The following is a 17,291-nucleotide window of genomic DNA, read 5'->3' on the forward strand; positions in this document are numbered from 1 at the left end:
TGGCTATATGGTTAGGGTCACACAACTGTAATCTTGCATTTGGGAAATAGAGGGTTCAAATACCACCATTGGCAGTCCTGAAGATGGTTTTCTGTGTTTTCCCATTTTCATACCAGGCAAATACTGGGGTAATTGACACCACGGCCACTACCTTCTCGATCCTAGCCTTTTCCCATCCTTCTGTCAACAAAAACCTTCAATGTGTTAATGCGACATTAAACAAATAACTAAAATAAATTGTTACGTAGCCTTTCAAACTTAAAACACGTATGCAGTTTGCAGTAAGAAAACAAAATATTTCTATAACAGTCAGAAGGACCATCAAGAGGTGCATGTTCAAGTTTAGTAGGTGGTGTGAGTATTGAACAGACCAATGAGTTAGACCAGTTAGAGAGAGCCTATTGTTCAACCCAATGTTGAATAACAAAGGCATTCCTTCTAGGAAGATTTGGGAAAAATATACAAGGGCTTGAGTCATGATGTAAAGGGCCTTTCGTCAAGTGCAGCCAGAGAGTGTAAGACGTGTGAGACAAATGGCGTTTTGCCATGTACAGTCCAAGAGTAAGGATGGGTGTTTCAGCATATCTCGTTTATTGGAGCTGTATGCTGGACTTAGATAGCTGGTGGTATATTCTGAAAGAGGTGAGAGAGATGGGAGTTCACTGGAGAGGCTAGAGCAGGGAAGTTCACCATATATTAAAAAGAGAGGATAGGCCGGGAGTGGTGGCAGATAAAGCTGAAAATGCTAGTTGGGAAATGTAGACACTCTTTGTAAATACTTTATTGATAAATTCAAGTGAAAAGTCTTCATAGTAGAAGGACTAGTTGCCGTACGTCTATTACCATTAAAAAAAATATTAATAAATCAAGTCCTCAGACACTTTAATAAGATAAACTAAGACAAGTTTTGACTATCCAGGTTGTTGTTGTTGTTGTTGTTTTTGTTTGGGTCATGAGTTCATAAATTAGTTTGAAGCTGCCCTCCATCCCACCCTATCCTGTGCTAACCTTTTCATTTCTACCTAACTACTACATCCTACATCTACACTAATCTGTTTGTCATATTCATAGCTTTGTCTACCCCTACCATTTTTACTGCTTACACTTCTCTCAAAAACCAAATGAATAAGTCTTGGGTGTCTTAAGATGTCTCCTACCATTCTATTTCTTCTTCTGCAAGGAGTCTACAATAAAGCAAAATTGTGGAGCCAAGAGGTATTAGAGAAATATGTGAACTCTTAAGAGTGCACCAGTGAGAGGCCAGAGTTGAAGACCAGAGGACTGCATCTGTTACTCAAGAATAAGAGTGCCCGAAACAGAAGAAAAAAGTGAAGCTTTCAGATTCCTTGAGCTGTATGATTTGTAAAAGTCCCATTTTAAAGAGAGTATTAAAATGTTCATTAATTTTGTAATTGGTTTTAGATAATATTTTACACTTCTGCGTCCCTAACCTGTTGACATGCTTAGATCCTTAGGGTCATGACAGGATATTGTGCATATAACATAAAATGGAATTCATCCAAGAATAGCCCAGGAAGCCAGTAGTTTTACTGCCAGTGCAGATGATCTCTAGCAAACTGCATTTTTCTACCACAATGTCATCTGTACAGTGGAGGTACTTGAGCGGGTCGGTGTGATCTTAAATTGGGTTCATGAAGCCTGTTTCTTACTGTCTGGTCCTTAACTCATACTCCAGAAGCCTGTTATAGGTCCACCTATAGTGTTCTTCCTGTAACGTGGTAGTTTCAGAGAACTTGTACATGCACAAAGAAATCCTGCCTTATCTTCTGCCGTAAGTGTTTCCGTAAACACCAAATTATATTCTGAGTAACCCCGTAGCATTCTGGCAATGTGCCCCTGTGAGTAGTTTTCTTGAAGCAGTGTAATTTTATGAGTGGCTTCATTCGATGGCAACTGCTTCCTGCATTGCTTACCTTGGTGTCCATGATCAGCCATGACTTGTAAACACTATGCTTACTCTAAACAATTGAAACTGAGGACTCATACATTTCTCGTGACACTGACTCTCCTCCAAACATCCAGATAACAGTTAGGAACATCTAATGACGTGACCAAATTTCCTTTTTGATCAGTGTATTATGCAACATTTTGATGAAATGTCGTATGGCTTTTAGTGCCGGGATATCTCACAACGGGTTCGGCTTGCCAGGTGCAGGTCTTTCTATTTGACACCCGTAGGCGACCTGCGCGTCGTGATGAGGATGAAATGATGATGAGGACAACACACACACCCAGCCCTCGTGCCACTCGAATTAACCAATTATGGTTAAAATCCCCGACCCGGCCGAGAATCGAACCCGGGACCCTCTGAACCAAAGGCCAGTACGCTGACCATTTAGCCAACGAGTTGGACAACATTTTGATAAAATAGAGTGAAGGTAGCAATGGCATATGGCCTCTGGAGAGGCCTGGTGCAGATCTTTTGAATAGACCTGCACGTATGTGAGTATGGGGCTTACCTAGGCTGAATTCTAATGTTGAAGATGGTACAAATACCCAGCAATTAGATCATTAATGTTAAAATACATGACCCAGCTAGGAATCAAACCCAGGACCCCTTGAGTCAAAAGCCAGCATGCTAGAGTAAATATTATAATCATTCAGTTATATCTAATAATATAACTTTTGGTTGAAAAAGTAGATATTTCCAACAAAACTTCTAATCTGAGTATAATGTTTATTATTCATGTAGTTATATCTAGAGCCCTGCATGGATATACAGTACAAAATAATATCTGCATCCGCACTTCCTTCATGTGCACCCGCATCTACATCCGTGAATGATTATCCGCATCTGCAAAATGATTATCTGCAGATAATTTAAATATTTAACTACAGTATATTACATCCACGGTAGCCTCTGTGGCTCAAGTGGCAGTGCGTTGGCCTCTCACCGCTGGATTCCATGGTTCAAATCCCTCTCACTCCATGTGAGGTTTGTGCTGGACAAAGTGGAAGCAGGGCAAGTTTTTCTCCTGGTACTCTGGTTTTCCCTGTCATCTTTCATTCCAGCAACACTCTTTACTATAATTTCATTTCATCTATCGGTCATTAATCATTGCCCCAGTGAAGTGCGACAGGCCTCAGCAGCCGGTGCAATTCCTATTATCGCTGTAAGATGAGGGCATCATTCATTCCATCCCTGACCCGGTCACTGACAGGAAAACAGGTTGTAGGTTTTCATTCATATTACACCCAAGGTATTGAAACAGATAGATCTGTTAACGTGATACAATAGGCCTGGTACCTGGTAGAAGAACCCCTACAGTCAGAGGTTTATGAGGGAGTTTTTTTGCGATAACTACCGATGTACTGACCTTTGTACGTTCTATTTATTGTGAGCAGGAGCAAATTAGGCTTACAAGGGGAGGCTATGGTGCATGGCTGACCAATTCCATCCATGTTTGGTATACATGTAGGGCATGACGAGGAGTATAACAGGTGCAAGTAGTAAGGCGCAGTTCTCAGCCATTCCTGAGAAATTAATTAATAAAAAATTCCAGTGTACTTCTATTCAAGCTATGTTTGTGGAAAAGACAATGAGCTTGTGGTGCAGCGGCAAGCGCTCTGCTTCGTAAGCCCGGTATCGCTAGATTGAATCCTGTCAATGGATGATTTTTTCACATATTTCTCATTTCTAACAAATTAAGGTGTCTTCAATAATGTTCATTTTTGAATCAATTCAAATCAATTATTTTTTTAAGCAGGAAAGGGGTTCTAAAAAATCATACAAAAAAGCAAACATGTGGCATTTATCACTTGGGCAAGATGCTTCAATAATTATTGTTTTCCCCTGCTTGTATGACCAATATCATCCTAGTTTGTGCAGTAATTCTTTGCACGAACAGCACGATAGTGAATAAAAAGTAGGGTAGAATAAGTTGTACAAAATACTGGGAATAAAAATATTAATTTTTCAAACAGCCCCTGTATGATTTCTTCAGAACCCCTTTTATTATAAATTTACTCATTTGGGACAAATATTTCTGGTTCCCTATGGGAATCAACATCTATATCATCTGATGGCCAGGCAGGCATCAATTGTTGGAAATGAGACAAAGTCTCTCATAGTGCATTGGCACTGCCGGTGGCTCCAAGCACCCTATGCAGTGGCCTACACAGCACTCTCAACTGTTCAGCTACAGTTCTTACACTGAACGAAGCAACGAGTGTTTATTGCGCTTTGAAAAAGTGGTCTATCCAGGTGGACTGAGTAACTGTAGAGAGGTGTCATCTCAGGACGCTCTACGTGTTTGACGACCATCGCCGAAGCTACGTTTTTCTCGTCATGAGAGACAACAAGATGGAATCCAGTGACAAGGGGAAGCATCCACGGTGCCTCGACGACCATGATGTTACCAGTCCAACCATGGGAAGGAAGAAACTCTGCGCAGAAGAAACATCTGTGCTCTCTACTGGATCAATGTACACTTCGCTCAACTCTGTCATCGAAAATCCTGATAATTTGGATGATGATTCCTTGGCAGGTCCATCTACGGCTGGTTCTCATCTGGCCAGCCCATCTTTACCGCCTCTTTCTACGGGGATATATATGACAAGCAATGTCTGCAGTTATGCTCAAGCAGCCTGCCACCCTGCTCTTCCCCCCAGCATCCGCCAGCGCAGTGTCATTTCTTCTATGTCTACTTTCGAACCAAACTTCTATATTATCAAACTTGTCCACATAGACCCAGACAAGGCCAATACTCGATTCATTTACCAACTCATCTCTAAATTCACTCCTAACCTTTCTGAGTATAACTTGGAACTTCAGCACACTATAGACGGCTTCAACATCAAAACTAGCAAACCTTACCAAAATCACTTCGTGGCACACATAGGAGCCCACCAACTTGGCTCAGACTGTCAGACAGCTAATATCACTCAACAATGGCCTTCCCGTTGCCCTGAGCCTTCTTCTCATCCAGCTCCAATACTCTCAGTTGTGGCATATGGTGTGGACAGAGACTTTACTAAAGATGAGATTGCCGCTCAGCTTCAACTTGCGGGCCACTAAATCTACCGGGGTGTTGCTAATTCGCAACACCCAAGGACCAGCCTCTTTGATTCGCATACTCTCCCAGGATGTCGTGACCCTCAGATGCGCTTCTATGGGATGGTGCCATGGTGTACGTGCGCCATCACAGAGTGGAGCCTTCGAGATCTTCGCCTCCTCAGAAGATACGGTGCGCTGGGTGCCAGCACTACAACCATCTACCTGGCGCCCCATGTGTGCAACCCGAGATATGCGCTATCTGTTCCAATGAAGAGCATCCCACACCCCACTGCCCTAACAAAGAGCATCAGCTGTTCCCTTCCTCATCCAGTCTTCAGCTATGAGTGCAAAATCTAAACCCCTTCCTCACCCCACTCACACTGAGATGGCTGTTCTTGTCACCTCTCAGGACCTTCCTACTCCTGCCCCCTTCTTCCATCCTCCTTAGTTCCCAGTTCTGAGAATATCATCCGTTTCATCACAATGATACTGCAGAACATCCTTTCCTATCATCGTTCCGACATTGTTTCCCAGGTTCAACTAGCAGCTCGGTTGATCTTAAACACACATGTGGACATCATGTACTCAGGGAATAGAATGCATTTTGCGTTCTTTCCCCTAAGTGCAGCCCATTTTGTGCGGTAAAAGGTGAAAATCTACTATGCAAATGTTCGATCTCTTGTAGCCAACCAACCACTTTTTGACCTTTCCTTATCCCAATATGCTCCGGATATCTTCATTCTGAATGAAACTTTCCTGACGCCCTTCCTCCACCCACAATTCCCACTTCATACTATCTTTCGTGGTGACCATATATATATGAACCTCGAGGAGGGGTCGCCATTGGCGTCTGAAAAGGTCTCACTGTCAAACAACAATTTTTTTCCATTCCCTAACAACTTTACTGAATATTTAATCCTCGAACTATTCACTCCAATATATAACCTTGTAATTGCTACTCTCTACTTACCTTCTCGAAATCCTATCCCCTCCGACTTTCTTCAGTATATTGATACCCACTTCCAACATTACATTCTTTTAGCAGATATTAACATCACCTCTTATACTCCTGCACAGCTTGCAAGCTTTCACGATCTATGTAATAACTTCCGGGGCATATTCATCCCTTTCCCTTTCCCCACTTTACCTATTAATGATTCTACTCCTGATATATTCATTGCTTCTCCTACTTTTGCTAGCGCCCCTAACATACAACCTATGATGCACATCAGCAGTGACCATGCTCCTGTTTTGATCACCCTTCCTAGTATTTCTTTGTATCATTCCTCATCTCGTCCCCGTTCACCCCCCACCCGTCGGTTTTCTCATACCAACTGGGATCACTATCGTACTACAATTACCAAGCAATTTCATTACTCCCGTCCTCCTTTATCTATCTCCACTCTCCATAGCCTCATTACTAAAGTTGAAAAAGCTTCTATCACAGCCGATCACCTTAATATACCCGTCATTCCTTCCATCCATCCAAACCTCCTATTCTACCCAAAGCCCTCTGTCTTCTCCACCTTGCGCATGACATATCGTGCCTATACTTGTACTCACGACCCGACAACTTTACGCCAACACCGTCGTACGCTACGCCATGCCCATTCCTATATAAAGGCCATCAAACGCAAACTCTGGATTGACAAGTGCAACAAACTTTCTGACTTGCAGGACCCTCTACACTGGCGCTTTCCCCACTCATTGGGGCAAGGCCAACGTTCTACTATTTCTTCAACCAAATAAACCCCCCTCTGATCTTAGTTCCTACCGCCCTATCTCTCTTCTCCATGTTCTGTCTAAAATTTTCGAAGGTATCTTGAGTAAGAGACTTTTTTTTTTTTTTTTTGCTAGGGGCTTTACGTTGCACCGACACAGATAGGTCTTATGGCGACGATGAGATAGGAAAGGCCTAGTAGTTGGAGGGAAGCGGCCATGGCCTTAATTAAGGTACAGCCCCAGCATTTGCCTGGTGTGAAAATGGGAAACCACGGAAAACCATCTTCAGGGCTGCCGATAGTGGGGCTCGAACCTACTATCTACCGGATGCAAGCTCACAGCCGCGCGCCTCTACGCGCACGGCCAACTCGCCCGGTGAATAAGAGACTATCTTCCTATTTACACTCACTCGGTCTCCTACCTCAATCTCAGGTTGGCTTCCGCACCCGTCATGCTACTCAGGATCACTTTTCCCACATCTCCACATTCCTTACTACCTTCCTCCATCCCCGCAAAACCACTGCCTTGGTATGTCTGTATGTGGAAAAAGCATTTGACTCTGTCTGGCATCCCGGCCTGCTCTATAAACTTCGTCATCTCCCTCTTCCCCTCACTATCGTTCGCTTCATTAGTAATTTCCTGCACTATCGTTCTGCACAGACCATCATTCATGGTACTCCCTCCTACACCTTCCGGATGACTGCTGGCCTCCCACAAGGATCACCACTCTCTCCTTTCCTATACATTCTCTTCACGTATGACATCCCTCATCCTGATCCCCCATTACGACTTTACCAATGCGCCAACGACTTAGCTATCCTTGGCCTCACTTCGTACACCTCCTCCCTTACCTGACTTCTGCAGACCTATTTGGCTACCCTTGAATCGGGTTCAACTCTTGGCATATCACTGTAAATCCTGCCAAAACTCAGTTTATAGTCTTTCGCAATAAATCCCGCCTCTGTCGCCCGCGTCACCACATCCTTTTAACCATGTATCACACTCACCTAACAGAAACCAATCTTCTTAAATATCTCGGTATCAAATTCCAAAACAATCTTCAATGGAATCATCACCTCACAGATATATATAAACGCTCCCTTCAACACTTTCGGGTCCTCCATTTACTTATGGGTAAAATGTGGGGACTCAAACCTACCCAAATCCTTAATGTCTACAAATCCTTCATCCGTCCCGTCGTTACTTATTCCTCCTTGACGTGGTTGACTGTGACACGGACCCAATATCTACAACTTCTTAAAATCGATCGACACGCTATGCGCATTGCCTATTCTCTTGACACCCCGTCTGCCAATTTCGGCCCTCTTTATACCTTCGCCAACATCCTTACCCATCTCCATGACCCCCATGTTCACTACCTCCATAACGGTCTTCAGAATAATAATCCTATTATCTCTGAAGCCATCAATCTTTCTCCGCTTGCTACCACCCTTCTTCACCATACTCGCACTCCGGTTACTTCTCATCTCTTTCCTCAGCCGTTCTCGTAGCTTCTATCCTTTCCCACCACTGCTCATTTCATCATCTCCTTTTCATTCTCACTGCTATTTTTCATCCCTGGCAGCATGCTCCTTGCAGCAGTGGTGCACCCCACGGTGCTTCTTTATGGCACCACAAGTGCCATCGCTGATTTTTACCTTTGCTTTTTAATTATCAGGTTTTGCTCAACCTCTTTTTCGCAGTTTTGTTTCTGCTGTAGTGTATATATTGATTTCTTAAGTTTTCATGCTTCCTTATAACTACAACATACTGCTGTTTTTGCTATATACTTGTACATATTTCTTTTTGCTTTTTTTCTCATTTTCATGTATATAAACTCACCAGTGATAATCAGTGTGTTATTTTAAAGTGCAATGCAAATGTAAAACAGAGGACATACTCTGCACTGACCTTATCAAAATTATCTTTTGATTATATATTTATTTCATTTCTGTATTCTTACAACTCAGTACCTTTTGTTTTTTATCAATAAATGGGGGGTAACAGGGGTTCGACTATGGTGGGTCTCGTGCGGACCACCTCTGGGTGTCTGCCTTGTGCGGTTTCAGTGACCTCTGCACCACACACCTCCTTTCCTCTCCTACTATGTGTGCACAGTACATTCTTGACTCGATTCTGTTTTTCATTTTCATATCTCTCCATATCTCCGGCCCAAGAGCTACTTGTCTAGCTGTAAGCCCACCTATCCCCTTTTAGGTGGTGGGAGTGAAATGACATCTTGATGATGATGATGATGATGATGATGATGATGATGATGGCCTACACCGTATGCACGGTGTGCTATTTGCCAACTGATGAACCCAACTTTGCACACTGGGGCAAAATGCTGGCAACCAAGAATGAGTTAGGTGGAAAATTTGTAATGTCCAATAACGGACCAACTACATTGGTATTACAAAGCAGAGCCCTGCTGCTGTGCCACGAGCTCATCTTTTTCACAAACGTAGCTTGCACATAAGTGCACTGGAATTTTTCATTAAAATTTCTCAGAAATGGCTGAGTATTGTGCCTTACTACTTGCACTTATTATCCTCCTGGTCACGCCCTACACATGTACCAAACCTGGATCAAATCGGTCACCTATGTGCCATAGCCACCCCCTTGTTAGGTCAGATTGATGGCTTAATGGTCTCAAGGCTTTTTTATATATCAATATTTTCCCATACCAGTGTCAAGGGTCGCATAACCACAAGCAAAAACAAGAGTATACCTGAGTGAAAATCAATAAACTTCATTATTTAGAAATTATCAGCAAAATTATCTGCACTGCCACACAGTTTGTATCCACTAAAACACTAACTTTGTGGATATCCACGTCTGCACAGGGCTCTAGTTATATCTTTAATTGGGTGAAGAAGCCCTATTACAAACTTACCTTTGTTGCAGAATTTCCTTGGATCTGCCATTTTTGGTCTTTTTAAGTCTGAAACATCAGAAATAGCCTTGAATGAATACTGGTAATCTTGAAGATATTTGCCAGCCATTTACATAGAACATGAATACACAAACATTACTATAATCATAAAAATTCTCCACATCAACCCTAAGAGATCCATTCTTAATAACCATTTTTTGCATCAAACTTCATTTTTAAAAATCTCAAATTAGGTATACAAAAATGAGCAGAGTGGCCACGCATATAAAACACTATTGTTATGGAGCCAAGTTCTGCATTTGGGAGACGAGTGGGTTTGAACCCCACCATCAACTGTCCTGAAAAGTGTTTTCTGTAGTTTGCCATTTTCACTTCCAGATAAATTCTGGGACCAGAGCATTCCACCTCCTTACCCAATTTCATTTACCATCATTCATTTCATCTTCATTAAGTATGTCAACTGAGGCTGGCATCAGGGAGGATATGCCACTGTAAAACATGCCACATAATTTTCATCTCTCTTCATCTCTGAGAGACCCCATATCAGGGAATGGGACTAACGGATAGACATAGCCTACTACTACTACTACTACTACTACTACTACTACTACTACTACTACTACTACTACTACTACTACTACTACTACTACTACTACTACTAGTAGTAGTACTACCGGTACTAGATAAAAAGTAAAAAATAGGTTCAGTTCAATATTTCTCTATCTGCCTGCCTGTCTGTTGGTTTGTTTGTTTGTTGGTTAAAATATCACAGGAAAGTTGTTTGACAAAATCTCTATCAAAGGGTAGAGAAAGGTTAATATTATATTTTATATTATTGGTACTAGTTTTGACCTTGCTACATTAGGTCATCTTCAGCCATGATCAAATTGGAAATACATGCATATATATAACCACCGATAAAAAATTACAAATTGGCACGTGCACATAAATTATGAGGAAGATGGGGACATTCACTTCACATTGAATTTAAAAAATAGATCATTACATCTGATGGAAAGCCCACTTATTCAAGTTGTGAACGTCTCCTTCAAAGCTATATACAGTAGAACCTCGATAATTCGAAATCGGTTAATTCAAAATCCCACGTAATTCGAAGAAGCTCTCGTTCCCGGAAACGTGAGATACAGTTTTGCATGTTATTTAAATTGTTTAATTCGAAATACGGATAATTCGTAATTCGAAGAACATTGTCGGCCCCATTACCGAAATACAGACTTTTAATTCGAAACTGCCTTTACATTGTAACGGTTCAAATCCCGTTACAAGATGATATCTGTATTTTTATTATTGTATGATTTTATCTGTATTATTATTATTATTATTATTATTATTATTATTATTATTATTATTATTATTATTATTATTATTATTATGTCAGTATTATTATTATTATTATTTTATCTGTGATATTGTTACTATTATTGTAATTATCCGTTTTATTCAATTTTGCAATTGCCTGTTGCTTGCAAGATTGCACTTAGATGTATGCATATATACGTATGTGTAGATTATCATTAAACACCTGTACAGTGAGAATTGTTGTATATATCAGAGATTGGAAGTGACGTTGTTATATTGCGACACCACTGGTGATTCTGCCAAGTCATCGCCGCGCCTTGGCTATGTCATCGTATTTATTTAGATATGCGCGCATCGAGTCGATCGCCGCGGGGCTATTTCACCACTGGATGTAATATCTGTCGCGTAGGTGGGAGTATGTCATTGTTATTTCTGGAGATTACGTAGTTGTGTCAACCAGCGTCTATATAAGGTGGATGCACATTGTAGCGTCAGTCATTACTTATACGGATGCAGTACAGTGAAGTAGTCTACTAGATCAAGAGGCCTTAGGTGGTCAGCCAACGAGTGTGAACGAGAGATGGCGAAGACTCAGTGAGCCATTAATTATTGGTCATTGAGAGAGTGAGACCAAATGGTTGGTCCGTCACTTAGTGGAAGACGCGGACGCAAGGCTTACCAAGGAGTCAGAGAGGGCAACCCTGGACCTGCCAAGAGGTCATACCATAGTGACTTACAAAGAAGTCAGATGATATGGAGAAGAAGCAGTCGCAAGGATGTATCACCACGTTAGGCGTGACACATCTACAGTAAACACCAGAGCAAAGGAATACGTCGTAATTACACTAAAAGTGTTGAAGGTACAGTCAAGTGAATCAGTGAGGGAAATATTTCGTATAAATTGTTAAATGTCCGGTCAAGAAGAATTCAAATTCATGCCTAGTTTCTTTCAATTGCAATGTCATAATTTCATATTCTCATCTGTTTTATCGCAACAAGACTCACTATTTTTGATATATTATTTAAAGAATATATATTGTTCTATCAAACGAATTCATAGTTTCATTTCATTGAAAGTAAAATATCTTAACCTCAAAATTAATGAGGAAACCGAACGCCAATCTCCTTTTCCCAGAACTTATATGGTATGTTGTCAAAAGTAAGCTTATTACCCCACACCCTAGAGATGGTCAAGAGTCTCATTCTATTATTGCTGTACTGAGTGACAGCTGGCGCCCTTCAAATAACGTATGTGTAAGTAAGCAGGTAACAAGTAAGTGTGAGTACAAGGTCAGACGAGTGTGTATTTTATTTAATGAATGTTAATTTTCAGATTTCCATTTTAAATGCAGATATTCAGATTTTTCAATTTAATCCAGATTTTATGTTTCAAAAGATAGTCAGACAGTATAGGAAGTTCTCAATGTGTCGATGCAACGTGGGACTCGAATAAATTCAGAATTTGTTCTGAATGACAGCATATCATAGGTTCATTTTGGGAGGAGTGTGCGCATTTAAGCCAACGGAAATTATTACCGGTAAATGTCAGGAGTGTAATTTTGTGATATATATTTGTATTTTGGGGATATGTCAAGGGATTTGAAGAGGGAAATTAATTTGAGATCGCGTACTATCACTAGTGAACCAAAGATGGACAAGGAAGACAATAACAAGTCATGTGACGACGAGGTCATTGCTTCGGCGGACATCCAAGGTGAAACTCAGAGTAGGGAACAGGTGAATACAATGGAAACTTCTGAGGTAATTCAGGAAAGTGCAGAAATTGAGAAGCACACTGAAACCCAAAAGGAAATCGCGGGGGGGAATGAACCAAGATTTTCTAAATTTGCTGATGGCCAAATTTACCGAGTTCAGTAATGAAAATAAGAAGCTCAGTGAAAAGAATAGTGAAAATAATAAGAAAGAGATGAAAGAGATGAAAGAATTTTTTAGTAGTAGTAGTAGTGAAAATAATAAAGAGATGAAAGAATTCATTATTACTAATAATGAAAACAATAAGAAAGAGATGAAAGAGATGAAAGAATTTTTTAGTACCAATAATGAAAATTGTAATAAACAGATTAACTCTCTAAGTAGTAAAATCGAAGAATTGATTAATGGTAACAGTGTGATTAATGATAAAATAGATGGGCTAAGTGAATCACTAAATTCTAAAATAGATACTAAGATAGTAGAGGTAACTAGTCAAATATCTAAGTTAGAAGATAAGGTAAATAAAGAGTGTGTTGACCTTAGAGAAGAAATGGAGTCGAGTCGGAGCGATCTTCATACGCAAATTGAACATGTCAAAGGAACTTGTACAGAGAATATCAAAGAGTTAAATAATAAGATTTCTAGTAATCAGGAAGAAATTCACGAGATCATAGACAAAAGACTAGACAAGATCCATAATGCAGTGGGGCAAGATATGAGGGAATGTGTCAGTAAGGTAGAAACGTTTGAAAAAGAGCTTGGGCAGGTCAGAGAACTAAAGAATAAACAAGAAACTTTGTCGCAGAAGGTTACAGAGAAAGAGGAAAAATTACAGGAAGAATTGAGAATAATGAAAGAGAATGCGGAGAAAGTGGCGGAAGAAAAAGTTTTGAATTGCCAGAGGGTACTACGGCAAGAAATGAGAGAAGGTCAGATTACAAGAGAAATAGTAGTAACGAGTGGTTTATACAATAGGGACCAAGATTTGCCTAAGTTTACTGGAAAACAATTTAATCCTATGGAATTTCTAACATTAGTTGAGAAACGATTTGCAAATAAGTTGAGGGATAATATTATCGAATGGGAATACGTATTAGAGATCTTGTCGAATTCCTTCATTGGTGAAAGTAAAACCTGGTTTCAAGTGTACCGTAATAATATGTCTAATTTGGAAGAATTTAAAGAGAAGTTTATTAATAAGTTTTGGGATGAGAATGTCCAGGGTCGTAAAAGAGAACGGATTATGTTTGGTAAATATAGACAACAGGAGGGGGTGTCTATGACAGAATACTTTCTGGCACACGTGCTTATCTGGAAAAATCTAAATAGTATTGGTTCAGAAGTCGATATCGTAAGGATTATGTTAAAACATTATTCTGATAGGATTAGGGAAGCTGCGTGTATGCAGAAAGTCAGTACTATCAAAGAAATGGAGGTATTGCTAGATAGTTTTGAGGCTCTGAATAGTAGCATAGGTGGCAATCGACCACAAAGTAGAAATGTAGAGGGAGCGGGAAACAGGTCAGATAATTATCAGAGGAGAGTAAACAATTATGATCAGACGAGGGCTAATAGGAATTTTAATAGTGATAGAGGTCAGCAGAGTTACCCGAGACAATCCGACAATGGGAGGCGTGGGGATTTGAGTCATAGAGATGAAAATAGGCCTAACACGAGTGTAATTCAGGATCCATCATTGAGCCAGCGCAATTTAAACTCTCAGCGGACTGCATAAACAGGTCACGTGAACAGTCCGAAGGTAAAAGTTGTCAAAAACAGGTAGGTACCGGTAGTGTAGATAATTGTGTAGTAAAAGTAGATTTAAGAGAACAACGTGATTGTGACCTAAGTAGTGATAAGTCAAATGTTTTAAGTGATGACGTAGTCATAGATAATAAAGTAAGAAATAGTAGTATTAATCTAGATATAAGGAGTGATTTGTTAAGCGATGTAAGTAGTTATAATACTGAGGATATAAGTAGTGAGGTAGTGACTCCGACGATAGAAATTATTATATGGAGAAGAAAAGTGAAGGTATTATTAGACTCTGGTAGTGAAAGGTCATGTATTAGCTCCAAGCTTTACGAGGAAATTCTGAAAGAAAGTCAGAATATAACAGAGATTCCTGTGAGGCAAACCTTCATTATAACAGCGGTGGGTAGCAAGTCACAGAGAGTAAATAAAATGATAGCGGTACCAATTAGATTGAAAATGAATGTAACTTTCAACCATGCCTTGTTGTGCCAAATCTGGTGTATTCAGTTATTTTAGGAGCTGACTGGCTTACAAATCATGGAGCTAGATTAGACTTTGATTCGGGTAGTGTGTGTTTGTCCTGGGGGAAAACTAGCAAACAAGTATGTGTAAATTATGAAGGGTCTGAGGTAAGTGTTGATAACGTGTGTTCTGGTAAAGGTATTCGGGAGGTGAGTGAAGGTGTTCCTAGTGAGAGGAGATGTTTTGACGTGTGTCACTTGTGCATAAGACAGGATCCAAGGGATAGTCTGTATGAGACAGTGGCGAGAAGTAATTTGAGTGAATTACAGGAGGAACAGTTGTGTTCGATGTTAGGTGAGCATCGAGATGTATTTAGTGATAAGCCGGGAAGAACACATGTATATGAACACAAGTTTGTTGTACATGACCATTCATCATTTGTGGGACCCAAGTACCCTATTCCACTTAAATATGCTAGTGCTGTCGAAGAACAGATAAACATTATGCTGGATTACGGAATAATTGAACCATCTTATAGCCATAGTATTAATCCTTTAATTATCGTTGCCAAGAAGGATGGGTCAGTCAGGCTGTGTATTGACGCCAGGCTTATGAATCAGAGAATTGAGGCAGACCAACAGAGGCCTGAAACAGTGGAAGAGCTCATTCAGCGTTTTGAAGGGAAAACATGGTTTTCTATCATGGATTTGTCTTCTTCATTTTGGCAAATTCCCCTCAGAAGAGAGGATAGACCTCTCACTGCTTTCGCATATAAGAACTGTTTGTATCAATTTGCAAGAGTCCCGTTTGGTACAAAAACGTCTTCGGCAGCGTTGATTCGTGCTATGTCTAGAGTTTTAGGTCGGGATACAGGGGATTTTGTTACCATGTACAATGATGACGTAGTAATAGCATCTCACACTTTTGAAGAACACATGGAACATTTGAACATAGTCTTACAGAAAGTTAGAGAGGGAGGCTTCACATTAAAACTGGATAAGTCAACATTTTGCACACAACAGATTACATTTTTGGGGCACACTGTATCTGCACAGGGGGTAAAACCAGAACAAACGAGATTAGAGAAGATTAACAACACGAGCACTCCACGTAATAGTAAACAGTTAAAATCATTTTTAGGGGTTTGTAATTATTTTAGACGTTTTGTCATCCAATATGCAGCGTTGTTGGAGCCATTCAGAGGCTTATTGAAAGGTGGAGCTAAATGGAAGTGGACAGTTGAACATGATGAGGCATTTCTTAGGCTGAAGAAAGGTTTTAATGATGCCGTTATGTTAAAATACCCTATGCCTGATCGCGAGTTCGTACTCATGACCGATGCGTCAGAAAAGGGCATTTCCGGATGTTTGTGTCAGAGGGATGACGAAGGAAATTTGGGTATTGTTTCTTTGGCGAGTCGGGGACTCAGCTTGACTGAAAAAAGGTATACCATCACGGAAATTGAGTTCTTGGCTATTATTTATTCATTAAGCAAATTTAGGATGTATGTATTAGGAAATAAGTTTGAGATATGGACAGATCATCAGGCATTAGTATTTATTAAGACATGTAAGTTAACAAGTAATAGAATGACAAGGTGGATTTTAGCTATCAGTGAATATGACTTCACTATTCGACATATTAAAGGTAAAGATAATGTCTTAGCCGATTTCCTCAGCAGGAATTTATCAGGTAATACGGAGTCCAGGTATGTAGATATCAGAGAAGGAATACTGGTATGTGTGGGTAATGTGACGGACAACATGACAGAACGAGATCGATTACGTCATCTCATGGTGGAACAGGAGAGGGACGATGAGATGAATGTTATCCTGACCTGGTTAAGAGATAAGGAGGCAGATGTTCTTGTGAAGAAAGGTAAACATGAATACAAACTAAGTAGTGGTTTCCTGTCAAGGAAGTGTCATTCTGGAGAATTTAAAGTTTGTGTACCAAAGGCATTACAGGAAGACATGATTTGGTATTATCACAAAGAACTCGGTCATTTTGGGGCAAACAAGGTTCTTTATGCTATTCAAGGGAATTTTGTGTGGAAGAATATGGGAAGGAGTATTAGGAAATTACTTGCGACCTGTGATCTATGTCAACGTAGTAAGCATCCTAACAGGACGTTAGAGGGTCCACGGCAAGCAGTCATTGTAGACAAGCCAGGCCAACTTATATGCGTAGATCTGTTCGGGCAACTAGTAAAATCTCGGTATGGATACCGGTATGTGTTCGTTTTGATTGATGCCTTCAGCAAATATGTCAAAATGTATCCCCTGAGAAAAGCTACGGGAAGGGGTTGCCTAAAGCAGGTTATTGACAGATATATTCCTGAGTTTGGATGTCCACTCAGAATATTATCAGATCACGGCAGTCAGTTCAGTTCAAAGATATGGACTA

At 40.4% G+C, this 17,291-nt stretch overlaps 1 long non-coding RNA gene across 1 annotated transcript in view; it reads right to left on the minus strand.

Moving 5' to 3' along the window:
• Nucleotides 1-17,291, minus strand: part of LOC136879083 (uncharacterized) — a 121,051-nt gene that overhangs the window by 68,311 nt on the left and 35,449 nt on the right. Inside the window, exon 6 of the long non-coding RNA XR_010860891.2 lies at nt 9,636-9,683. This is a non-coding gene — a long non-coding RNA (uncharacterized lncRNA). The remainder of the gene's footprint in view (nt 1-9,635; nt 9,684-17,291) is intronic.

Source organism: Anabrus simplex, chromosome 1 (assembly GCF_040414725.1).
Source record: "Anabrus simplex isolate iqAnaSimp1 chromosome 1, ASM4041472v1, whole genome shotgun sequence".
Lineage (NCBI taxonomy): Eukaryota > Metazoa > Arthropoda > Insecta > Orthoptera > Tettigoniidae > Anabrus > Anabrus simplex.